Source organism: Orbicella franksi, chromosome 2, assembly GCF_964199315.1.
Source record: "Orbicella franksi chromosome 2, jaOrbFran1.1, whole genome shotgun sequence".
In the NCBI taxonomy this organism is placed as follows: domain Eukaryota; kingdom Metazoa; phylum Cnidaria; class Anthozoa; order Scleractinia; family Merulinidae; genus Orbicella; species Orbicella franksi.
The window spans coordinates 7,686,075-7,712,266 of record NC_138146.1 but is presented as its reverse complement, the minus strand read 5'-3'; the positions used below and the strand labels follow the sequence as shown (position 1 = coordinate 7,712,266).

General features: G+C 36.8%; 1 protein-coding gene across 1 annotated transcript in view; it reads right to left on the bottom strand.

Moving 5' to 3' along the window:
• The window catches only part of LOC145470326 (uncharacterized), a 30,752-nt gene extending 20,234 nt beyond the window's left edge, over window positions 1-10,518 (bottom strand). The window contains exon 1 of the mRNA XM_081454170.1: window positions 10,367-10,518. The gene's annotated coding sequence lies outside the window, so the exon portion shown is untranslated. The remainder of the gene's footprint in view (window positions 1-10,366) is intronic.
• Window positions 10,519-26,192: the final 15,674 nt, after the last annotated feature.

Sequence of the window (26,192 nt, the reverse complement as noted above, 5' to 3'; positions counted from 1 at the left end):
GGATCGTCGCTTACAGGATTTCATTGTTGATTTTTCGTAGAAAGTGTTCCATTTTTCAACCCACAAAAGGAATCCCTGTTTACAGATCGAACAAAAAACCATCTTCGAGCTCCATGCCGTGTTATGCCATGTTGTTGGACAAAAATTTACGCCTTTCTAGTACCCCGATAAAACCAATTAAACATATCCCGAGAAGTCCTTGAGACAAAAACAATACTTAGCAGGGGAGGTAAGAAAAAAATGCTTAATCCAGTTTTAATGAATAAATTAATCAGAATCGAGTGAGTGAGTGAGTGCCATTAGACTGCCTGCTAAGCTCATGGATGACGTAAACTACGTCATACATGAGCAAAAAGGGGGAAAGGATCTTACTCTTGCTATTAGTTCACTGAGTTTTGGAGGTATATTATATATGCCTGGCACAAAAAAGGACCGCATTTAGATAAGAAGTCGAATAATGCGTCCGTGACGTTCAAGGTATCTAAGACGGATTATGCGTTTAGATATACGGAATATAAGACGCATAAGAAAGACCAGAAGAAGCATGAAACAGAGTGATGCATTATTCCTATTCCTATGGGTGTCTACGACACTCACAAAAATTTAGAAAAAAAATCAGAAAAAAATATGGAAATAGTATAACTGTAAAGATTTTCAATATTAACCTCAAAAAAAAAGAACCGTTCATAAACCCAAACTCTGCCAAAAACAGAAATTCAAGTAATAAAAAGAAAATTCAGATGAAAAAGCCTTTGAAAACATGGTTGCTATATATATAACTAATGAATGCTGCTGAAGAAAGAAAAGTTTTGAATCGGTTAGGGCACTTGAAGCCCCCACCCCTCCCAACCCCTCCCGCCCCCCACCCCGCCATCTCCCTTCTCTACAGTGTGTACAAGGTTAAATTCGCCATTTTGGTTAATTCAAATCAAAGATTTCGCTCTGTTAATTAATTAAGAATGGCTGACTGTTAGGATCGAGAAACGCCGGTCAACGACCCATTTGGCAAATCGCTCATATTTTGCCCAAAGATACCCTTGGGTGACCTAATTCTAAAAATCATATTTAAACGTTCCAGCGAATTTATAATTTTCAGAAATTCGCGAAAATTTGAAAGCGCGGTCAAAGTGCGGTTTTTCGTGTAATAAAATGACAGAAATAAGGTGCGAGGACGAACCGCTGCTTAAGTCTTAAAATAATTTCAATTGACTTCAAACTTCACACAAATGTGGAACAACCACTCTAATTTATTCCTCGTTTTAAACTAATTTCAGAGATGTCGATATGGTGGTTTTCCGAATCATTTTAAAAGCACCTATGAAGCGTGTGAAAAATAACGGCAAAATATAGGTCATGTTTAACAGCATCAAAATGCATCTGGTACCTCACTTTCCGATTATTTTACTTTACAGCCTTAAAATATCATTATTAAACATATACCATGCCAAGTTTCATGCTCGAACTCGCAGTATTTCCCTTTGAGAAAAACAAAAATCTATGTCAATGTGTTGGGCGCAAATAACACAATAATTATACACGAACAAGAGACAAATCAATTTCAACGGCGAAAGTAAAAGGCTGTCATTAATTAAAATCCCGTCAATTCACTGCTGTCAGTAGAAACATAATGCCCACTACATAAAAACTGTTTTTAGACGTTTTCGGAACATTGCGCGTTAACTTTGTTTGATTTCCTGTCCGCCGTCATGTCTAGTTTGTCATCGCTTGCATTTCCTTAATGTAAACAACACTGTGAATGGTTGTCATAACAAACGCAAGAGATTTCCTGGAACCTTAATGTTTTCGATTCAGCAAAACGCTTTAAGTTCGTTAAGACACAATAATGGGTCAACTTGGAATGCTGTTTAGCATTAAGGACGTTAAAGGACTGCGAATTAATCGAGTTGAAATATTTTGAAGCAAATCAAAATCGCGCCTTTATTCTAATTTAGTAAACAGCCGATCTCCGTTCAAGTTCAAGAAGTCGAGAGGTTAATCCGGCAGTGTATCACCGGTGCAACAACAAAATCAAACCGAGGTCATCAAAAGTGTAAGTTTAAAAGTGTAGTGGCAAGTTTCAAACAAATCTCGCCTATATAAATTGGAAACAAGAAGTGAAACGGTCTGACCCGAAACAAATAAACAGAATATTAATACGACTAATTTAATCCGAAAATGTTACAGAAAACATACCTAAAAGCCGTCGATTCCCCTCAATACCACTCCACATTGCCTTAAAGAGCCCAAGCTTTCTGCTGTAAGAATCAGGGGCCTCATGAATCTGTTTTTACTATATCGGCAACCATGCTGCGGGGCTGATATTCGAGACTTAGTAAAAGTTGTCAGACAACCGTACGAGCAGCCCAGTCACGCTTTCACTGCTCTTGCGCAAATGTTCAACATGTTCAAGGGTTTCTTTTGCTATTTAGTCAGACATCGCTCTTTGTTTATTTGTGCTGGAAGCATCGTTCTCTGAAGGAGACTTAGGGTCATTTTCTAAAAAGGTACGAACACTGCGACCTTAACATCAGTGCCATTGTCAACGGGTGTGACCTAGGAAGCGTCTGCTGGTGTTTCCATGGATAGAGGATAGAAACTATGTACGGCAGGGATGTATTAATGTCTTCAAGGCGGCTGCATTCGTGTCTTTCATATGCTGTCTACTTTCGAGAGGCACTTGTCTCTGGAGAAATGTACTCAGTCCGTGGAGAGACATTCCCTTATGACCTTAGCCAAAATGTGCTACAAACCCTGCTTGGAGCAAGCGTTGGCGCTTAACTCAAAGCTACAATAAGTCTCCAAGAAGTCTTTGTTGCTTTAAAAGAGGGTTAGGCTTTCAGGGCAGTCAGTGACCAGCAGAAATCGTATCTTATAACAAAATTCCGCATTGGCCTAAAGAACCGGAAACTACCTATGCTACGGTGCGGTTGCGAAGACATGGAACTAGATATACCTCTCTCACTTATGCGCGGAAAAGCTCCATCCTCGGCGCTTCTGAAGTATTTTACTAACAACTGCACTTTCCGGAAGTATTCTTAGGAACTGTCGATGTTTGGTTTCTTCGATATTTAGTAGCATCTCTTGTGGCGGGGGGGCGGGGGGGGGGAGGATCGTTAAATTTTTGTAGAGAGGGAGAGGGAGTAGAGGAGGAAGATCCTTTAGAGGAAAAACTAACGGCCGAATCGTCTCAACCTCTCTGGGAACGAGGTTGGAATGGTCACCCTTTCCAAATTCGCTGAAGCGATTAATTTACCTTTATCAACTTAAAAACAGATGATCTAATGTACTTTGTTTCCGACACTGCGTGCAGACGCAGCGCAACAGTGCCTTAACAAACTAATCATTCTAGAACATCGGAAAACATAGAAACAAAGGACTACTTATTTATGATTCTTTTATACTGAAAAAGAAACCCCTTGACCATTAGCGTGTTCATAAAGCTATATAGTATCATTGTAACAGCATCAGTTTATTAGAATAACACAGAGGCCTATCAGTTTAAAGCGTAGGGACAATCTGCAGTCCTTCCACCAGTGGTTCACTATCACTCTTCTGTTAAGCTTTGGGAGTTGACTGACTTGACTCGTGGCTCCCTGCCACGCCCATCTAGTAGTATGTCACCCCAGCATGTGTCGAAAGAAAACTTGAGATTTTATCAAATACGATTAGCATTACAACCAGACCGATTGCGTGTTGGACAACGCTAAATTACAATGTGCAACAGGCTTTTCCGGTTGAACTGTTTTCCCACCTGTCCACGGTCAATGCGATATGCGCGCCAACAGGTAATTGACTCAGCGGAGCTAAACTCAAAATTATTTAGCTTAGTGATCCCTGTGATACTTCGAGAATCATCTGGTATTTCAGTGTTGGCGTTAAGAGCTGGAGACCACTTAGTCTTCCACGGCATACAGATATCCGAAATTTCCCCGAGTATCCCCTCCCCCCTCCCCCCTCCCCGCCGGACTGTAGCTACAGCTAAGAGCCATTCAAGAACAAGAAATAATTGCTCCGGGATAGGACAGCTTTAAAAAGCGCATTTCAATCTACTGTCACTACTTTAAACTTGTAATCGGTTTATGTAAATCGCGAAATGTTGAACATTTGCGCAAGAGCAGTGAAAGCGTGACTGGGCTGCTCGTACGGTTGTCTGACAACTTTTACTAAGTCTCGAATATCAGCCCCGCAGCATGGTTGCCGATATAGTAAAAACAGATTCATGAGGCCCCTGATTCTTACAGCAGAAAGCTTGGGCTCTTTAAGGCAATGTGGAGTGGTATTGAGGGGAATCGACGGCTTTTAGGTATGTTTTCTGTAACATTTTCGGATTAAATTAGTCGTATTAATATTCTGTTTATTTGTTTCGGGTCAGACCGTTTCACTTCTTGTTTCCAATTTATATAGGCGAGATTTGTTTGAAACTTGCCACTACACTTTTAAACTTACACTTTTGATGACCTCGGTTTGATTTTGTTGTTGCACCGGTGATACACTGCCGGATTAACCTCTCGACTTCTTGAACTTGAACGGAGATCGGCTGTTTACTAAATTAGAATAAAGGCGCGATTTTGATTTGCTTCAAAATATTTCAACTCGATTAATTCGCAGTCCTTTAACGTCCTTAATGCTAAACAGCATTCCAAGTTGACCCATTATTGTGTCTTAACGAACTTAAAGCGTTTTGCTGAATCGAAAACATTAAGGTTCCAGGAAATCTCTTGCGTTTGTTATGACAACCATTCACAGTGTTGTTTACATTAAGGAAATGCAAGCGATGACAAACTAGACATGACGGCGGACAGGAAATCAAACAAAGTTAACGCGCAATGTTCCGAAAACGTCTAAAAACAGTTTTTATGTAGTGGGCATTATGTTTCTACTGACAGCAGTGAATTGACGGGATTTTAATTAATGACAGCCTTTTACTTTCGCCGTTGAAATTGATTTGTCTCTTGTTCGTGTATAATTATTGTGTTATTTGCGCCCAACACATTGACATAGATTTTTGTTTTTCTCAAAGGGAAATACTGCGAGTTCGAGCATGAAACTTGGCATGGTATATGTTTAATAATGATATTTTAAGGCTGTAAAGTAAAATAATCGGAAAGTGAGGTACCAGATGCATTTTGATGCTGTTAAACATGACCTATATTTTGCCGTTATTTTTCACACGCTTCATAGGTGCTTTTAAAATGATTCGGAAAACCACCATATCGACATCTCTGAAATTAGTTTAAAACGAGGAATAAATTAGAGTGGTTGTTCCACATTTGTGTGAAGTTTGAAGTCAATTGAAATTATTTTAAGACTTAAGCAGCGGTTCGTCCTCGCACCTTATTTCTGTCATTTTATTACACGAAAAACCGCACTTTGACCGCGCTTTCAAATTTTCGCGAATTTCTGAAAATTATAAATTCGCTGGAACGTTTAAATATGATTTTTAGAATTAGGTCACCCAAGGGTATCTTTGGGCAAAATATGAGCGATTTGCCAAATGGGTCGTTGACCGGCGTTTCTCGATCCTAACAGTCAGCCATTCTTAATTAATTAACAGAGCGAAATCTTTGATTTGAATTAACCAAAATGGCGAATTTAACCTTGTACACACTGTAGAGAAGGGAGATGGCGGGGTGGGGGGCGGGAGGGGTTGGGAGGGGTGGGGGCTTCAAGTGCCCTAACCGATTCAAAACTTTTCTTTCTTCAGCAGCATTCATTAGTTATATATATAGCAACCATGTTTTCAAAGGCTTTTTCATCTGAATTTTCTTTTTATTACTTGAATTTCTGTTTTTGGCAGAGTTTGGGTTTATGAACGGTTCTTTTTTTTTGAGGTTAATATTGAAAATCTTTACAGTTATACTATTTCCATATTTTTTTCTGATTTTTTTTCTAAATTTTTGTGAGTGTCGTAGACACCCATAGGAATAGGAATAATGCATCACTCTGTTTCATGCTTCTTCTGGTCTTTCTTATGCGTCTTATATTCCGTATATCTAAACGCATAATCCGTCTTAGATACCTTGAACGTCACGGACGCATTATTCGACTTCTTATCTAAATGCGGTCCTTTTTTGTGCCAGGCATATATAATATACCTCCAAAACTCAGTGAACTAATAGCAAGAGTAAGATCCTTTCCCCCTTTTTGCTCATGTATGACGTAGTTTACGTCATCCATGAGCTTAGCAGGCAGTCTAATGGCACTCACTCACTCACTCGATTCTGATTAATTTATTCATTAAAACCGGATTAAGCATTTTTTTTCTTACCTCCCCTGCTAAGTATTGTTTTTGTCTCAAGGACTTCTCGGGATATGTTTAATTGGTTTTATCGGAGTACTAGAAAGGCGTAAATTTTTGTCCAACAACATGGCATAACACGACATGGAGCTCGAAGATGGTTTTTTGTTCGATCTGTAAACAGGGATTCCTTTTGTGGGTTGAAAAATGGAACACTTTCTACGAAAAATCAACAATGAAATCCTGTAAGCGACGATCCTTGCATCGAAATCTTGAAAGCTACAATGTCTATCGACCGTGGTCCGTGGAGAAATCGACGGAATCGTCTAAAAATGTTTTAATGTCACCCGGAGGAGAAATGAAATGAATGCTGTGTCGTATGGAAAGTAAGGTAAGCCTTCTTGTTATATTATTGTTTTTCTTTGAAAACTATGTCTATGAGAGCTCTTTTGCGTACTAGTAATATTAGATTCTTTCGTTCGGAAACTGCGCGATTCCGAAAGTAGTCATCTCACAAAGCACATGGTTTTCTAAACACAAAAGAGCTGACGTTCGCCATTTTGTGTCGTTGTTAGATGTTGTTTTTACAAAGTTGATTTCTGTCTGTTGGCGATTTATATTATCGATCAGTACTATGGATGTAGTTTGTACTGGAAATGCTGATAAAAAGTCTCTCGTGTATATATTCAGCCTCGTGTAGCTTTGAAGAAACTTACGTCGAGTTCAAAATAAAGGTTAGTGAGAAAGTTAAAAGTAAAATTAGCAGACTAAGAACACAAGCAAGCCTTGTTCCTTTAGCAGACTGTTACAGACCGACAATTTATCCCAAACAAAAACAATCTTGTTTCAGAATGCTGGATCTCTCCACCTCTGGCTCCACCTCTACATAGGTGATGTGCGAAGTGATTACAACAGTCAAAAAGCTGATGTCAACATTTTTGTTGAATCAAAACTTTGTTTGTCAGATAGAGATGATGAATATCAGCTTCATGAATTTAAAGCTTTACAGAAATGACTTAAGTCAGTCGAACATAAGAGCTTGCTATGGAACTGCTGTGTACCTTTTAATGTTTTGAATTGTACTAAACTCCATCCAGATGTAACTTTAATAATTTAGAAATTACTGTTATGGTTTTAACCCAACCAATTCCAAATATTCATGTCATTGATATCTATCGCTCGAAAACTAAAGTTACGATTTCACAGTTAATTCATGCTCTTACTCATCTTCACAACTCAGTATTAATAGAAACTACATGTACAATTCCAACTATACTGCTTGGGGATTTCAATATCACGGATCTAATGCAGGCAAATACAGAACAAAAGGTTCTAATGAAATCTTATAACAGACAAAGGATACACTCAGTTGATTAACCAGTATACTACTGACTACCGTATGCAGATAGATCATGTACCACAAATTATGTGCACAATTAGCAGGTGATCATCAGCCCATTTATATAAATTTCCATGAAAGCTGTTTGAATATGTTTCACTATGTATATCATATGAGATCATTACAATTAATTTGGCTGAAGGTGAAACTTTACATACCAGTCAGAACATTTATTGGTAGAAACAAAGAATGGTTTAAATTTCCTGTGCTTTTTATGTTCCTAAATTCCTAGTCCTCTTAGAGTTTCAAAATTACATGTAACTCTACCAGAATTTGGAGATGCTGTATATAAGAATAAATTTTTCAGGTTAAAGGAATTATTTTAGCTCCAATGTTTCTTGAAGGAAAGCATGCCATTTATAACTGGTATTTTCTTTCTTAAACCCTTTCCAGAAAAGCAAAAAATATCACTTGGCCACCACATTTAGGTAAGTAGCCTATTTTTATTGGGGTTGGGTATGGGGGAAGGGGAAAGGGCAGCAAATTAAAGATATATATGTGTAATTTTTCTGCATTCATTTTTACACCCTTTTAAAATATGTGACTATTATCTTTATTGTGTATTGCAGGTGAAGCAAGTTATACTATAGTGCATATGCAAATAACCCAGATGAATACTGTGGTAACAACTATAGTATACTATAATATACAAGTGACAGTAAGCAAATGTTAATATTAACAACACCATTACTGATGCTATATGTGTTTATCAGCTGCCAAAAACAATAGCAAAAGATTTCATAGAAACCGGCTTTAACAACACAAGTCACCCTTAAGACTTCGCGGAATTAATCTGAGAATTACAGATGGATGTGGAATACTCCTACTTAGGAAGAGAATTAGATGCTCTTAACACTTGTGTTAGCTGCCACTTGAGCTGTCGAAACTCGTTCTTTGCAAAAGACATCAGTTACAAGCACATAAAATGGCTCTGCAAACTGCACAACGTAAATCCTCGAATTAGCGCCCCGGGCACTTATTTCAAATTTAGGAGAAGACAATGGGGCGCTTATTCGACGGGGGGCGCTTAATGAAGGCGGGGGGGTGCTAATTCGAGGATTTACAGTATAATTACAGAGTTGGAAGCACTTTGGAACTTTGTCCATGTAGGTTTCTTAAAGTTAAGAATGTCGAAAAGTGAAATCCACTTCAACTCACTACACGTGTCAAAACTTAACTCAGAACCTACAGCTTTACAGTGGAATACAGAAATACAACTTCAACTTAAAATTAGCAGCTCCATATCATGTTCATATACATGACCATATACGTGTAGAGAAACATCAGTCTTTTTCTATTAGAAATATAATTAAAGGAAAATCATCATCATCATCTTTATTTAAAAACACGGTAAATACATCAGGCATTAGGAAAATACTAGACTCCATCATAAAGGAACACAAATATAAAATGTGTTAATCTCTCTCTACTAATTAAATACAAATTTTGCAATTTGTATTTGAAATATAAGCTATCCTAACTGTTTCAGGTTATACCTGTTGAATTTTCATTCAGTTCTTAAAATGGTTGTTATCATGCTGTACTTCTACTACATGTGTGTCCTGCTGCTGTAAAGATTATGTTATTTATAATTCAGCCAAAAAAATGTATAATCTGATCTTCATGTATAGGAGACTGTTGGCTACAATGTTTCCTCTTAGCTTTTATGTGCTACATTATGGTAGTCAGTATTTCAGTGGACTTAAAAAGAAAGAAAATGTTCGTAATCAAAGAGGTGTTCATCTTGATTTTTGTTGTTGTGCTCTAGCTGTTGAAATCCATTTCAAACATGTAATAAATAATTATAATTTCCACTGCAGTACCAAGAACAACTCTGCAATGATCAATTCCTCTTCTCTTTTTATCCAACTACGTTTTCTACATTCATCCAATAGGCCATTTCAGAGTTGCCTTTTGCCTCTATGTCAAAACGAGTCTAAGTACAAAACCATTCATATGACTTTCGCCTACAGGTTTATTAACTCATTTTTATGTGAAAGGTTTTGCACGAAGACTCGTTTTGAAACGGAGGCAAAGGGAAACATTAATCCATGAGCTGCTCACAGGAGCCTTTGATTTCTCATTAAGCTTTACCATGAACCTACATACAAATGTTACAACTATAATTTGTTTTATATTTTTTAACATGCTGCAGCCATAAGGTATATAAAACTGTTTTTTTTTTTAATCTTTTTCCTTGGACAAAATGTCTCAGTGAAATGCAATAAATTTGCATTTTCAATAAATTCGTGTGTAATATTTTAAAACTGTAACAGTACGAAGTATGTTTCTGAACGGGCTAAACTCGCCACAAAAGCGGAATCTCGAAACACATTCCGCGTATTTTGTACTATGTATTTCAAAGTACTATGGATTTCAAATAAACCAGCTCTCTAAATTAATTCGTGGAGCAGGTCGAAAAAGAAGAAAACAGTGGCAAACTTATCTTTCCTTAGTTAAAAATTTTCTTTTGTAATTTACGTGATACCAAATCAATTTTTATGGCATTAATGGTCCATACGAGCAGTATCAAGGAAATTGGCTAAAAATTGATTCGCGGAAGAATAAATAATATTCCAAAATAAATGTTTTGACGATTCAGTTGTTTGACTTGAAAATAGCAAGTATGTTCTCTCCGTCAGTCCGACTTTGTTTGGTCAATAGTTGAGCCAGAAATTGACTTTAAAGCAAAAAGTTTAGCATACGATACGTAAAGAACACAAACAAACCTCATGAAATGCTTGCAGGAAGATTATTGTCGCTTTTTGTTGAAAGTCAGTACGACGAATTCACCAGGATAAGCAACAATGAGTTTTTACACAGAAAGGCAAATTAACCATATCAGTCAACATCTGTTGGTTTTGTTTTATCTTAAAACCAAACGTTTTGACAATCTTGTCCGTCTATCTTCTGACATTTTTCTCATAATTAACCAGACTTAAACAACTGATATTGCAAAATATTTCATCGACGACCTGTTTTCTTTCCGAAGAAAGTTTTACGAGCTGTTTATCTTGATTTTTTTGGAATGATATTCCACTAATTTTTATGTTTGATTGCTTGTTTGTTTGTTTTTGTACACGATAGTAACTCTGAGTTAAGTTCCATTTATCTTATGTCGATTTTTACTTACCAATTCAGAATTTTTATAAAGTAATACAATCATGTTACAAACTAATGTTAAAAAACCGTTTAATCCTATTCGATGGGACTAGCCCCTTCTGTAAGAACATTTTCGTATGAAAAGCGCGAACTATGAACATCTCTCTGTGTCTGCATATGTTGCGCCAAGAAAGTGAGAGATCAACGGAACTCTCTGGCCCGGCTGTTGATCACAATCTTAAAACTGAACGTTTAAACAATAATGCCCGCTCATCTTACGTCACTGTTAAATTAATTATTCAGACTCTTAATGAACTAAGATCTACCGACAAACATCTGTACCTTCGTTTAATCAACCGTTTTTAAACTTTAATCCGCACGTGCCGGGATGACTCATTACGCTACACATCGTATTACAAAAAGCCTTGTCAAACTTTGTGACAGTTATCTAACCCACGGTTCATTGAAATGTAAAAATATGTCTTCTTGTTTTTTTAACCAAATTTTTTTTTAAATGCACCACTCTTGTTATAAACGTGAATAATATATAGTATTAAAATGTTAAAGTGTTTGAGCTCTCTACCATTCGGTGCTAATTTTGAAACCCATCTACTGTATGCTGCTTTTATAATCGTTTTGAGCGAGTTTCCTTGAATTTTAGCACCAAATTTTCCGTCCTAAATTTCGTTAAAATCATCCAAGTTTCTAACACAAAACAATTTCACAAATGAATGATATCAATAATACGTTTCGTTAATGTTTTGAAAATGTGAAAAACGTTCAAAATAAAGGAGATGCAACTTCTCGATAAAATAAGCTAAGATGGTTTCATCATGCATTATAAGTTGTGAAGAGGCGCAATAATTATTAAATAAATAATGATTGTAATTAATATTATTATTTATTATTAAATAGATTATTATTATTATTATTTACAGAAATTATTTTAGGGACAAAACTTAAGGAACAACAGAATTTCTGAATTTTTACCAGATATAATTAAGATTCAAATTTGTATGAAAAAGTACTTAATAAAGTTTGTTTTTATTATTGTTTTTCCTATTTTTTATATAAATTATTATTTCAGTTCGACAGATCTGTCCCTTTTCTGAATTGCTATTCTGGACCGGAAGAAGTCACAAGTAAAGTTATTTTGGTTCGTTTAACTTCCTAACCAAGCCATTCCTTATATACTAAAAGGACAATATTTACATGACAATTAAACGTTTTATCACTTATTTTATCAGTTAAATATTTTGACAGTTTGTTGCCCACAGCCAATGCTGTTTCGTTAACTCTTTTTCTCCTGAATCTGCACATCGCTAGCAGGAGTTTTACGAAAAACAATTTTCGATTTAAACAAAACGCCATTTTGAAAATGATTTTTAAACAATTTCAAATCTGCCGCCATTTTGGCTCCCTTTACCTTTCTGAGAAATGATTCGAGGAAGAACAAAATATATTTCAAAATAAACGTTTTGACGAATCATCTGTTTGACTTGAAAATAGCAAGTATGTTCTCTCCTCTGTACGTCTTGGTTTCGCTATCAGTTGAGTCAAATATTGGCTTTAGATCTATAGCTTTGGGATACGATAAGTAAAGAACATAAACAAACCTCATCAAATGCTTGCAAGAAGATTATTGTCGCTTTCTGTTGACAGTCAGTACGACGAATTCACCAGGATAAGAAACAATGAATTTTTACACAGAAAGGCAAATTAACCATATCAGTCAACAGCTGTTGGTTGTGCATTATCTTAAAACCAAACGTTTTGACAATATTGTCCGCCTATCTTCTGACATATTCCTCATAATTAACTGGACTTAAACAACTAAAATTGACAAATACTTCATCAACGACCTGTTTTCTTTCCAAAGAAAGCCCTATTAGCTGTTTACTTTGTTTTGTTTTTTGTTGTTTTTTTTTAATAATATTTCCGTAATTTTTATGTTTCGTTGTTTGTTTTTGTGCAGGATTCTAACTCTAAGTTAAATTCCACTCATCTTATGTCTATTTTTTGTTACCAATTCAGACTTAATATAAAGTAATACAGTCATGTTACAATCTAATGTAAAAAAAACCCGCTCAATCCTTTTTAGTGGGACTAGCGCCCTCTGTCAGAATATTTTGAAGATATGTTGCGCTAAGAAGGTAAGAGATCAACGGAACTCTCTGGCTTTTGATTACAATCTTAAAACTGAACGTTTAAACAATAGCACCCGCTCATCATATGTCACTGTTGAGTTAATCGTTCAGTCTCTTTACGAACTAAGATCTACCGACAAACATCTGTACCTTTAATCAACAGTCCGCACGTGCCGGGATGACTCATTACGGGACTTATCGTGTTGCAGAAAGCCTTATCAAGCTTTGTGACACTTATCTAACCCACGGTGCATTGAAATGTAAAAATATGTCTTCATGTTTTTTAACCAAATGTTTTTGAAATGCACCACTCTGGGTATAAGAGTGAATAATATATATTACTGACTACTTATTAACAGAGAGTTTTTACGGGAAAATCTCAAACCGAGACATCGCGGTATTGACTGAGCGATAGCGAGGTCAATACGGCAAAGCCGAGGTTTTAGATTTTCCCGTAAAGACCCAGCGTTCGAGGTTAATAATTTCTTTGTTATATGTTCCTTTTTTTTTTTTTTTTTTTTTGCTTTGGTTTTGCGGGCCCGAAATCGGCCCGCGGAAATTACGGGAGAATAATGCCCTACAATTGGCCAATCAGAGTGCGCGTTATATCGGTTGCAAACACAAGCCATATAATAATAAATGTTGAAGTTATTGTGCTCCCTACCATTTGGTGCTAGTTTTGAAGCTCGTCTATGCTGCTTTTATAATTGTTTTAAATGAGTGTCTTTGAATTGTAGAACTCCAATGTCTCTTCTTAAATTTTGTTAAAATCATCCGATTTTCTAACAGCAAAAAAAATTCATAAATGAATGATGCCGATACTACGTTTCGTTAATGATTGGGAAATTTGAAAACAGTTCAAAACAAAGAAGATGCAATCTCTTGATAAAATAAGGCGAGGTGGTTTCATCATGCATTGTAAGTTGTGACGAAGCGCAATAACTATTCTTAATTATTATCATTATTAATATCATCATCATCATTATTATTATTATTATTATTATTATTATCAATTTTTAAATCAATCGTTATTTCAATTCAACAGATCTGTCCCTTTGCTCAAATAATATTCTTGACCGGAAGAACTCACAAACAAATTTATTTTGATTCGTTTAACTTCCTTACTAAGCCATTCTATATATATTGAAAAGACAATATTTACATAACAATTGAATGTTTGATCACTGATTTTATCAGTTAACAGTTTTGACGTTTGTGGCCCACAGCCAATGCTGTTTCGTTTTCTTCTTCTCTTGAATCTGCTCATCGCCCACATTAGTTTTGCAAAACAAATTTTCGATTTGAACGAAACGATATTTCAAAAATAAGTTTTGAATAATTTCAAATTTGCCGCCATTTTGGCTCCCATTCTTATTCTTCTCTTTAACAAAGGAGCTGTTGTAAAGCAGATTAGGCAGCTGATTTCACGATCAGAATGGCAAAGAAGTTAAAATCAGCAAATTTCAACTGGTTTTCTATTTTTCCTGCTACATTTTATGTAGCCATGCTATGCTTTTAGTTCACTAGCCACACACTATTCTACGCTCTATTAGGACGAGTCAATTGTCCGAGAACGGTCGTCTTTCCAGCATTTACGCCCTGTCAGACTGTTTGGCTAAATCGCATTATACAATTCAACCCCTATTAAACGGCCACTCACTCTCGGGGAAACTGTTATTTGCGAAGTACTTTAATAGCTTTACTTGTATTTGAAATTCAAACTTTAGCTCTGTGACATTGTGGGAGAAGGGGTTTGGGTGGATTGGAAGGAGTTACATAAATTTTTGTAGCCTGTAGCCAATACCCAAATACATACCGGTCGATAACGGCAAGCTTATCACCACCAGCTGTCTCCTATAATCGCCCCAAAAATTAGCTAACATTAGTAAAATTATATCCTCTTTGTTAACACTGGAAAAGTTGAAAATTTACAGTGTATGTAAATAACATGTAATTAACATGTAAATCACCAAAAAAAGACTGTAAAGAATAATTTACATGATTTTTCCCCTTTTACATGTTTTGGAGGTTTCATGTAAATAACATGTAAATATTTTAAGTGAAACATGTAAATGATGAAGAAAACACTGTAAATGTTTCAAAGCAAAGGGCTAAGATCATGTAAATAACATGTAAACTGTTCCTGCAAATACTGTAAATAGCCTGTAAATTTCTTGTGATTCAACCTGGAAACCCGTAAATAACATGTAAATTTAATACAGGGAGAGTGCCATAATACTGTAAAAAACATGTAAATAAAAAAGGGGAGGCTGTAAACAACATGTAAATAAAAAAAGGGAGGCTGTAAATAACATGGAAAATGAAAACAGAAGCCTGTAAATAACATGTAAATCGAAGAAGGGAGCATGCAAATAACATGTAAATCAAAAAAGGGAGCCTGTAAATAACATGTAAATGGAAAAAGGGAGCCTGTAAATAACATGTAAATCGAAGATGGGAGCCTGTAAATAACATGTAAATGGAAAAAGGGAGCCTGTAAATAACATGTAAATGGAAAAAGGGAGCCTGTAAATAACATGTAAATGGAAGAAGGGAGCCTGTAAATAACATGTAAATGGAAAAAGGGAGCCTGTAAATAACATGGAAATCGAAAAAGGGAGCCTGTAAATAGCATGTAAATGGAAAAAGGGAGCCTGTAAATAACATGGAAATCGAAAAAGGGAGCCTGTAAATAACATGTAAATTGAAAAGGGGAGCCTGTAAATAACCTGTAAATTGAGAAATGGAGCCTGCAAATAACCTGTAAATTGAAAAAGGGAGCCTGTAAATAACCTGTAAATTGAAAAAAGGGAGCCTGTAAATAACATGGAAATCGAAAAAGGGAGGCAGAAACCCTGTACGATAAATGACTTGTAAATAATAACTTGAAGAAAAATGCATGGAATGTACTGTTTTATTGTAATCAAATCTGTTGACCTTAATTATAATAGTAGGAAATATGCAAATTTATACAGAATCAGAAATTTATTGCAATCAGAACAAACTCAGTAAAATTCAAATAGTTTTTATATGCCATGAATAAGGTTTACAATGTATACATTGCAACAAATAAGACATGTTTTCTTTTCTATCTATCCATAACAAGACGACTTAAATGTAATTTTGTGCATGGCCAAAATATTTTAATACCATGACTGAGCTCCTTTAACCGAATTCAAGCACTTTTCGAGAAGACTACTAAAATTCAAAACCTTTTTAAGATTGTGCGAAACCATGTCATATTGAGCCCTATTTAATTCATAAATAATAAAATGATTAAGAACTATACTGTTGTCAGCTACAACTAGTGAAAATTTTGCAATTTAGATGTATTACTAAATTAAAATTGTTTGCGAATGGATACCTGCTTTAAATATATACTAAATCCACAAAGTCAAATGCAACATAATGATAATACCTTTGTCATAAAATGAATGAATAAACTGTTTTTTCTTACTAAGTAATTAATGTAGGATTAAATTGGCCTTAATAATGAGAAATGGGGGAGGCATGATGGCCTCGTAGTTACATGTAGTGCGCTCAACTCCTGATCGAGCGATCCGGGTTCAAGCTCTAGGCAGGTATGTTCTGTTGTGTTGTTGAGCAACACACTTTACTCTCAGTGCCTCTCCACCCAGGTGTACAAGTGGGTAGCAGCGAATTTAATGGTGGGGTAACCCTGCAATGGACTGGCATCTCATCCAGGGGGAGCAGAAATAGTCCTAGTCGCTTCCTGCTACAGAAAGCAGGATAAGCTCCAGCCTGTTGGCCACGTGGCTCGTATGCAGACTTTACCTTTACCTTATTATGAAAATTACTGCAATGTAAGTGTGAAGTATTGATCAACTTTTTTCATAGAGTGAATTGTTCCTTTGAAATAACAGAAAATAGGGAGAAAAAACATTTACCATAAGGTAGAGGTTGACATTTTAAATTCATCATAAAAACATTCATGCCAAAGGAATACTACATTGCATAACATAAAACAAGGCTTCTGACATCTTTTAGGTTATGTTTACAAAGTCACAGTTTCCTTCTTTTTCCAAAACTGTATGGAATCCAAACAGTACAAACATTTTGGACCCCTGACAAAACATTCACTGTAAACAATATTCAAAATTTTACTTTTTCTTTTTGTGATAAAAAAACTGTACTGTAAAAAAAAAATTCATAGGGGCCTGTTGAAATTAAAAGGCCTATCTAGTACCATAGTTCCCATAACACATCATAAGTTAATAAATTATTGTTCTGGTACTACATGTATGTAAACATAGCCTTTTCTTTTTATGATGAAATCTTATAGCTGCTGTATTGAACAATAAGTATCAACCTAGCAATCTGAGATATTTAAATTTGATGCTAATTCACTAACACAAGTACAGTGTAGGTGATACTTCAAAGCATTAAAAAATAATGTTTAAAGTGGTTGAATTTAAACCAGAAAGCTGCCAGAGCATATCAAAGTGTTGAAGGTCACCATGTTAGACTGTAATGCACCAGGGGCCCATTTCTCAAAGGTTCCAAAGAGTTTTCGCACCCAGAAAGCCATACCAAAATCTGAAATCTTATGCTTACAGAGCTGTTTTAATCGCTTATTCTCAATATGAACAGAGGTTTCCTTCACACAAGAAGTTTCAGGCATATACAGCTCTTAGTTTTTAGACACAGCTCAATTAAAGATGGCTTTGTGGGCCCGAAAAGTTTCCAGGGCCTTCAAGAAATGGGCCTTGGACCCCTTATAGAGTCATAAGTACTGTAGACTTCTCAGTGGCTGATTTTTTCCTGATCAAGCATCAATGCCAAGGAGTATGCATGTATTGACCACTCTCAATTTTACTTCATCCTACAAGTAACATAAAACATTTCGTTAAATAAGATAAGTTATGTCTGAGTATGAATCAGCAAATTCTGTGTATGATATCAATCAGTGAATTTTACATTGGAGTTATTATTTTGTTTGTTATCATTCCAATTTATACTGTGACCTTTGAAATCGGACTGTAGCCAGTCATGTTGACTGGCCAAAGTAATTTTAGCTCTGTCACATCTCGTTTCTGACCGGTCGGGATATTTATGCAAAAATCAAGTACATGTAATGTGAGCCAAATTAAACCCACAAATAGAGTTTGTTTGTTCCAGTCACTGCTAGACCATTTAAAAATTGGCTTAATATTTTTCTGAACGGATTTAACCCCAGTCACTCGAATGGCATTCCTATTGATCTTGAACGCATGACAAACAGCAAGCGAATGGTCTTTAGCCGTTCGAACAGATACATGTTTGCATTGGTGTATGTTTTCATTAGAGGTCATAATAAAAAAGAGATTTAAAACTCTCAGATTTACAGTTGGGGATTTGATTGTTTATTCAAGAATGAACAACGCGACTGTCTCAACATGACATGACTGGTCAACATGACCGGCGAGTGAAGTTTTTGGCCAGTCAAGTCACCATTCTGGCCAGACATTGCCCATTGACCAGCCATTATTTTGAGCCCTGAATATTCATCAATCAAACAGATCTTACATCTACATCTGTAGCTACTGTGTGACAAAAACTTTGCATCTCTGATTGGAAGGCACTGAATGTCAGAGGATGTAGAAGAACTAAACTCAAAATGTGTGGCAGTAAATATTCAATGTTCACTATCTTCTACATCGTAATATTCATGCACAATAAATCAAACTCCTATCAAACAATGTTTAAATAATAAGTCAAGTTATTTGCAGGCACAATTTGATTGTTTCTTACACGCACTTATGCTCTATTGGTGGACAAAGGTACAGCTGATGTCATAAATGTTTGTTTTTGTTTCTTTGTTATGTATTACGAAGCAGATAGATTCACGTTGTCGTGCATCTGTTCAGTAATAGATCACAGAAGACATCAAAATGTGGTAAGAACATCAGTAACACACGCCTGAAAAATTCACAGACTCTGTGACACACTGGTAATGGGTTATGTGAATATTTTTTGTTTTTACCACATTTTGGTGTTATCTGTGATCTACTCAGGGCAGGAAAAAACCAGGTCTGATTTCCTCAGCCAAGTAAATTTTGCTCTTGGGCAAGTGAAAATAGAAGTTCAGTGGCCCGGTGGGCAAGTGAAATTACCATGTAGCCTCAGTAGTCTTGTGAGTCTGACTAAAAATGCCAGCTTGATAAATGATAATTTCCAGTCATTCCATTTCAAAACTTAAGACCTAAAGATTAGTTAATTATTAGGTTGAAAGCAAGAATTAGTTAGGAATCCGAGCGTACTTCATTCGCATTTGTCCTCTGATTTCCTTACTGGACATCACACTGGCAACCAATACTTAAATGGGGGCAAGTGAAAACTGAAATTGACTGGCCCACTGGGCAAGTGACTTACAATTTTTTTTCCTGCCCTGCTACAGATGAATGAACAGATGCATAACACATGAAACCTACATGTATTTGGTAAGAGCCCAATTTCGTACAAGTAAAATGTACAGCTGTAACAGGTCTCTAAAATGTTGTCTGGTCATCCCAGGGTAAGGCAGTCGATTGAAATTGATCCATAAATTGATATAAATCAATAAATTGAAATTAATGTAAGTGTTATCAGTGCTATCAATCAATTGAAAGAAATTAATACTCACATGCTAGAGAAGTTTCAAGTTATCAATTTGATTTTACCAAATTTATCAGTCATTATAGAATCAATTGAAAGTTGGCCTCTCTTTGTTAGTTCACATAAACTGTAGAAAAATTGTGTCCCTCAACACAATGTTTGATTGTAAATTTTTTATGTAGATTTCAAAGGCACTACCAAAGACCCCCAAAACATAGTCCCCGATACATGTATGCCAGCAAAATATTCTGTTTACAAGATACAATGTTATGTTTTTATGCAATTGTATTCATAATTTCATATTTCACTTTATATCTTTTGTTCATTTCTTCCTTATTAAATGTTGCTTAAAAGATAAGCTAGTATCAGCAAAATTGATAATGCTTATTGAAAATTTGATCACAATCGATTACTCATGACGAATTCTTTTATTGATTTCTGATATCATTGACTAATTCCTATTGATTGTTATGAAATAATCGATTGACTATACTGTGTCGTCCAAGACAAGTAGATTTTCCTGCCTGGGCAAGTTACTCTTCCTTTTTTTTTTCAAGTCCTGTGTCAGTTTTCATGACAGTTTGAGGTACATGTATACCTCTTTATAAAGTATCGTGGTGTTTTTTTTGTGAAAGAAAATTTCACAACATTTAGCTTACTATCAGCACCAGTGGGTGCAATGTCCATGTACAGTTGTTTAGCATATTGTAACTTGCATGTAAGTACAACTGTAGATACTTGAGTAACTTCAGAATACTTACACTAGCATAAGAGAAATTTCTCTGCTGAAGATGGCACATTACATTTTAGCTTACTAGCATTCACATCAGAGGGCAACATAACCTTACAAGAGAATGCATCAGCCAATAAGCCAATAACAAATGTCGCATGCTCATACTCGGCTATCGAGAACAGATAATAACAGATAATAAAGCCCTTTATGCACAGCAGGTAAACATCAACAAAGTCGATTCCACAAGCAATGTAACTTCTCCTTGATAATGACACATTCACAACCAAAGGCAAAACGAAATGTATACGTATCTTGACGTTACTTTACTCTACTCGTTCAATTTATGCAAAACTTGCTTACCTGTTGTTGTTGCCTGTGATCGCTATCTTCAGCTTCTGGGTAAGGGAAAACTTTGCCTTGAAACAGTGCACGATGACGAAGCGAAGGTAGAGTGGATTTTGGCCCCTAAAACAGAGCTCGAGTTCGATGCAGGTTCCAACGAACTGCCAAACATGGCGGGAGAACCGAGAGGACCTGGTACCTAACATGAAGACCGCTGATTCCTGTTTGTTGGAGATCGGGCACTCACAAGGCTGGTATGCTCTTATAAAGGGACTGGGATAACAGTGACGGCAATGAAAGCACAGAACGGTAGAAATCACCAAAAAAAAAAAAAAAAAAAAAACACAAAACAAAACAAAAAAACAAAATGTCATATTGGGTACCGAAAAAAAGTCAGCTATCGTTTTCGGAAAGGCGATAAGTCTTAACGTTTTCGGGAAATGGACAAAAAAGCCCTAATAAGTACGAGATACACAAGCTCCTCTAGAATAACCGAACAGATAATTTTTTTTTTGCGCAACCTAAAATTAACCTACAGAGCTTTGAAAGTACACCAGATAGCCTAAAACAGCGTTTCAAAGCATTCGAGAGAAAACGGTCGTTGGGCCGGCTGTGTCCCTTACGGTTCCCTGCCTAACCTACCTCGCGTCAGTTCAAACTCGGTCACCAGGGCTCTTTCCGTCTTGAGCTCACACAACACGTGACGCTTTCATGGTCCTTCATGAATAAATACGTACGTGTCCGAGAATTAATTTTTCTCTTTTCTAGAGACGTAAGCTTGGGACGCCTGCATGTGCAGTAACAATTCTAGTCTTATTTTGTCGTTGTGGATGCGCGGAACGTTCAGTGTCGTTTAGTGCGGTGTCGATCAATGCAGCGATTTAGTTTGGTGCGTACCTTCTAACCCAACTTCAATTTAAAGCAAACTATAGCACACACTTGGATTTTAGAGAAGTTCAAATGCTTCAACGTAAAAGGCACCTTAATGGAGGATTCACGGTAGGTTTACGGAGCTTTAGGGCGGTGTTACATTTTAACTTTACGCGCCTTTAAAAGGTCCCATTTATATGTTCTCGGTTACCCGAGACAACTCTTCCTCTCTCTCCCCCCCTCCCCCCCCCCGTCCCCCCAAGTTTAACCTGGCCGGGGTAACTTTTCATTTATTTCTTTGCAAAATCCAACGAACCGTTTACAAGAGGATAGCGAACCTGTCGGTAACTTGGAATTTACATCATTTCAACAGTCTCCGTTGGTTGAACCGTTACACTAGAGTTATATTAAATAAGCCCACTTTTCCGTTACATGGTTTTTGCAGGGTTTAGGCAGGCCTTCTCTTAAATTTAGATCTTTTTGTTCTAAGAGTCTCCATTTTACATTAACGTGGTCTTAACAGTTTTTCGAAAAGCCCCCATTATCTCATTTAGATAGTTTTCACAGCCTTTGTAAGGTCCCCCTTTTTAATTTACATGTTTTTAACAGGCTATTTACAGCCCCCCACTGCACCCGTGCAACTTCTAGGTTTTCCATTTACATGGTTTTTACATGTTTCTTACAGGCCCCCTTTTTTTCATTGACATGGTTTTTATATGTTTCTTACAGGCCCCCTTTTTTCATTGACATGGTTTTTACATGTTTCTTACAGGCCCCCTTTTTTCATTGACATGGTTTTTACATGTTTCTTACAGGCCCCCTTTTTTCATTGACATGGTTTTTACATGTTTCTTACAGGCCCCCTTTTTTCATTTACGTGGTTTTTAAATGTTTCTTACAGGCCCCCTTTTTTCATTTACATGGTTTTTACATGTTTCTTACAGGCCCCCTTTTTTCATTTACATGGTTTTTACATGTTTCTTACAGGCCCCCTTTTTTCATTTACATGGTTTTTACAGGGTTACAAACATAACATTTCCAGACTTTTTACAGCATTCGCTTGAATTATTTACACGTTTCTTACATGGTTTAGCAAAGCAACTTACATGTTTTTTACAAAGGCAGATACTGTAAAAGTGCGTAAAATATTTTACAGGTTTTTACATGTTCTTCAAATGATCATTGTCGACAAAAACAATGTAAATCACTATTTACAGAACATTTACATGCTGTACTAAAAGCTGTAAATTTCCTGTAAATTTATTTTACAAAACCCTAACATGTAAATTGTAATTTACAAAGAATGTAAATCAACATTTACATGCTGTAAATTAAAATTGACATGTCCATGTAAATTTTCAACTTTTCCAGTGTAATAACAACGATTGTCTTTACTTTTGGTCGACAGATTAAACTCATCTCTCTAATTTCTCAAAAAAAATTTTGAAAACGACTAAATATTGGCGGAGAAATGGCGGTTTTACGTTTTCCCCGGAAGTAAACGTTTACCTCTTCATTGACAGCCTTATGGCGCGTATGCAATCAACCGAGACGATTTTCGCGGGAATTACCTGTACGGATGTCATGAATTGACTACTCAGTTGATCAGCATTGTTGCTCTGACTACCAAGCATTTTTGGTACTAGGTGTAATTCTGTTAAGCTATAAGTAAACATAGACCACGTTAAAAACATGGACCAGTTCGAAAAAGCGAAAACAGCGAAGAACGAATGAAAATACATCGATGAGTGAAAAAGCGAAAATTCGCCACGCAAATGAAGTTATAGCTATCGTATAAGGAGGGCAAAAAATTCGGGGTAAGAGAAAAGAAAGGTTCTGTAAAAATTTGGAAACAGCAATAACAGGGATGTTGACAGAGACTCTTCTGATGAGTCCGATATCGACGAATCGTTGGACTCATTGAGATCCATTGAAATATTATCCATGCACAGTTGCTCCGCCGTGCATTCTTTTATTTGTTTTCTTCGCCCAGCCACTCTAGCGTTCGTCTTCTTTTTCGTCTTCCCCATTTTGCCAGAGTGACCAGCTTCGAGAAAAACCGAGCTACGGCGCCTTGAGCGCATTGCGAAACACAAGGGTTTTTTGGAGATTCGCGCGTAAATTTCACCAGGAAGTTAATGGTAGTAAACTTTCCTTGCACTGATTGGCTCAGTTATCTGAGAACCCAGTTGAAGGCGTTTGTGGGCGGAGTTTGTTTGCGAAGCAGAAGATTTTTCTTAGAGCTGTTTTCTCGAATAAATTTTTTTCGCTTGAAGCAGACACTTTAAAGAGTTCTAACTCAAAGGGAATTTTTCAATATTCCTCAAATTTGGACAGTAACTACTTTAACATACAAACTACAAAAACGTGTCTGTGAATTGTTAATTTCGAAATATTTTTTCTTCGAGAGCGATTTTTGTACGATCACTCCACATTTTTTAAAACCTATTTCGAAAATGTTCTGTAACTTTTTACTGCGATTGAATATGGCAAAACAAAGACACGTTTTTTTAAGCGCTTTGGGCCCTGAAACCGAGGAAACAGTTAAATTGGCGAAAAACAAATTCGCTTTGACTTGTGACTTTCGAAAGGTGATTAGGGACCGTTCATTTTTTATAAGGTAGGGGGGGCTGGTGGGATTTGGGGGGGGGGCCATGCGAAAAAAAATGGCTTTCGAGGGGGGGCCATCCCAAAAAAATAAGGGAAAAAGGGGGGGTCACGTGAAATATTTTAGTAAAACTTTAAAATGGCATAATGTTTGAATATCAAAAAAATTGCTATAGAATAAACATAGAAGGCAGGATACAAATTTATTACAAACTTTCCTTCTGCTTTAAAAAAACGTTTAGCGACAAAAAGCATTTGTAGCTACTGAAAAGAAGTATTTAACACTGTTATTTTCGAATGCAACTTTCACTGGCACTCATCTTCATCTCCGCTGTCGTCGAGTTCTTCGTCGCCGCTTGTGCTGCTATGGGAGTCTCTTTCACCAATGCTGCAAGAAGCAGCACTGCTTTCCGTCAGAGTGTACTCTTCAGGGTACATGAAGGTGTAAACATAATCTCTGACTTCCCGCTCAAGGTTGGTGGTGATTCTGCTTCTTGCAGCACTGGTGAAATAATTCCCTTCCAAGAGCTGTGCGATGTATGGCCCATCTCTTCTAAATATCGACGTGGTAACATCCTCAACTTTAAGACACTCTACCGGGACGGCCGTTCTAGGAGGGTACACAAGGCATTGTGGAAGATCATTTCCTAGCGGGTTTCCAACACAGATTCCATAAACTCGTTGGACGTTGTTTTCAGTCCGCTTCCTCTTTCTTTCATTTGACTTTCTGCGGTTTTCTTTTTTCCTTCTCCTTTTGTTGATGTGCTGATTGAGTATGCCTTTGAATATGCTGTTATAATTGCTCTTCTTATTTTCTAGTGCTTCCATGTCCTGCGTGACCTTCGTCAACTTAGCTTCTGTACATTTGATCTGTTTTACATTAAAACTGTGGGCAAATTCTTCGCCCTGCTTTAAAGCAAGCCAATTGGACTGAAAGAGTGTGGAATCGTGTTCCTTTACATCTTTCAATATGACATTCAACTTTTCCACCATTGCTCTGTGCTCTTTGATGGAGAAGTTCAGTTTTCTTCCATCACTGGGCTTCAACTGGTACCCTTGCATGGAAAACTCACTCGCCCTTTCTGAACAGCCATCCGCACCTAGAAAAATTGCTTCTTTTGCTTGTAAGATGTCAAACTGCCTGGATCGTTCAGCTGTAAACCTTTTCTTAAACGACTCGTCGCTTTCGCCATTATTGCGCATTTTGGAATGAGCCTCTTTCATGATGCTCATGTAGTAATGCGCTCTTTCCCCGATTGGATTAACAATATAAAGAAGAACGAGCATGGAAGTGGCAGGCTGGTTTTATCTGACCCAGAGAGCGTTGCTCTATTTGCAGATGAGTTTATTGCCAAATCGAAGTTTGTGGTGGATTATCTTCAGCATCTTGAAGTGCTGGAATTTAAAAGGAAAAAGAGAGCAGAAGAAAAGGCAAAGTTAAGTAGGGAGGAGGATTATCCTTGGACTGAGTTGTGCGAAGATCTAACCAAGCTTAAAAAGCTACGTGTTCCAGAACTAAACAAGTACTCAAACCACCACGGGCTGAAGCAGCATTTGAAAAGTAGCAAGAGTGAGAAAGTAAAGGCAATTGTAAGACATTCATGCTTGCAGCAGAAGAGTCCTCTCAGAGCTGGCCCACCAACACTGAGAAATGCCAGGACATTGACACAAAATGACAACAGGGCAAGTGCTGACAGCAGTGAAACAGATGAAAGTGACAATGATGAGTATGACAGTGATGCCATTGACTCTGGGGGAGAAGATGACTCAAGTGACATCACTCTTGCATTCATCAATTCAGATGAGGAAGATGCCAATTAGAGGCCAAATGCCACACGCTCAGGGCGAGCCATAACTAGGAGATCCTAAATTGACTTCTCTTTCTTTTGATTTGTTTCTTAAACAACAGCTCTCTGTCGTATAGAGATTGTAAATATTGTCTTCATAGTGAGCACAAAAACGTGAAGTAGGGGGATAAAAGAGAAATATTAAAAAAGTTGAAATCTAAATATTGTTTGTTCAATTTTTTTTTTTGGGGGGGGGGGTCATCCCAAAAAATGTCCGCTATAAGGGGGGGCCATGTGAAAAAATTGGTAAGCTGAGGGGGGGTCATGCGATTTTTAAATGGTGCTTCCCAAATCCCACCAGCCCCCCCTCCCT